This window comes from Nicotiana sylvestris, chromosome 1 (assembly GCF_000393655.2).
Source record: "Nicotiana sylvestris chromosome 1, ASM39365v2, whole genome shotgun sequence".
Lineage (NCBI taxonomy): Eukaryota > Viridiplantae > Streptophyta > Magnoliopsida > Solanales > Solanaceae > Nicotiana > Nicotiana sylvestris.
The window spans coordinates 171,023,210-171,024,942 of NC_091057.1; positions in this window are offsets into that span (position 1 = coordinate 171,023,210).

Below are 1,733 nucleotides of genomic sequence, written 5' to 3' on the forward strand. Positions count from 1 at the left end.
AAAACAAGACAAAACAATGATTATTTTTTCTACTTTTCCTTTGCTTTAATAAAACAAACTAATAAGACATATTTTTTTTTTATATCCTCAAAATTTCGGCAGAGTTTCGACACTACTTGGACATTTATTTTTTTTTCTAACAATAAGTAGTTATATCTCTACACTGTTATTTTCTCCTATTTTCCACTATTTTCTAATTTGTGGATGATGATGAAAACATACACAATCTTTTTTTTTCCGAATTTTCAATGTTTTTTTTATATATATATACATATATATTTTATTTTTTATATTTATTATATTTTCAAAAATGTGGCATGGGGGACATAGGGAATTTCAAGACTTCTTGGATTCCGCAAATGTTCCCCATGTGCTTTTCCCAAAAATGAAGCGTGGGGGACATAGGGAATTCCAAGACTTCTTGGATTCCACAAATGTTCCCTAGGTGCTTTTCCCAAAAATGAAGCGTGGGGGACATAGGGAATTCCAAGGCTCCTTGGATTCCACAAATGTTCCCCATGCTTTGATTAAAATAACACCATGCTGGAAATGACCAAATGACCCATTCGCCCTTGACTAAATACAACATGTAGCACATAGGATGCCAAAAGCTGGTCTATTATTTTCAGGTTGCTTGTCCTAGACGGACCCAACCCCTGTGTTGAGTCCCCTAAGTCAAATGCACATGATGCAAATAAACGTTCCTACTAGGGATCCGGCATGTGGCTTTGTTATACTAGGTTCAGAACCTGGGTGTTTGTTCTAGACCTGGCTTACCCGAGCGGACAGCTCGAGCCGAGGGGGGGCAGCGTACCGGGAATACAGAAGCTTCACCGGCTTAGCAACTTGTCCGAACCTCATTCTAAATTGGGATTTGACACTATACAGAAAAGAAGTCGTACGAAGTACACCCTTCTTCATGATTTAGAAGACTCAGAAAGGATATGGGTTTCGGCACAGTTTATATACAGTTCAAATAAATCAAAGCGGTAAAAGCAGCATTTAACACATTAGGCTCAAACATGTAAAAATCAGATAATAGATAAAGCCAAATAATAAAAATTATTTTAAGCTCGAATTCTTAACCCTGAACCAGTGGTTCTGGGTCTCGTCCCCAGCAGAGTCGCCAGAGCTGTCACACCTCCTTTTTCCGCACCCGCTAGGGCGCAAGGGAGTTTTTTCCAATTAAAGGACAATCGAAACGGGGTTTATTTATTTATTTCAGAGTCGCCACTTGGGAGCTTTAGGGTGTCCCAAGTCACCAATTTTAATCCCGAATCGAGAAAATGAATGACTCCATATTACAGTCTGCGTACCAGAAATTCGGATAATGAATTCTGTTAACCCGGGAGAAGGTGTTAGGCATTCCCGAGTTCCGTGGTTCTAGCACGGTCGCTCAACTGTTATATTTGGCTTGATTATCTGATTTTATACGAATATGAACTTATGTGCAAATTTTAACTTTTAACCGCTTTATTATTATTGTTTTTACAAGAATGTGAACATCGCTTAAAACACGTCTTTGGACTGCGTCACATGAAATGCACCCACAATCCGGAACGCATTTTATTTGATGTTTTGAGATTTGGATTTGGGTCGCATGAAATGCACACCCGAGCTTAAGAAAGTAAATTATTAAACACGCGCCTAAAGAGACTATCGCGTTATTATTTTGCGGAGGCCGTGAAATTCGCTAAACGACCCTCCTGAATTCTAAGTAATTTTAAACAAGT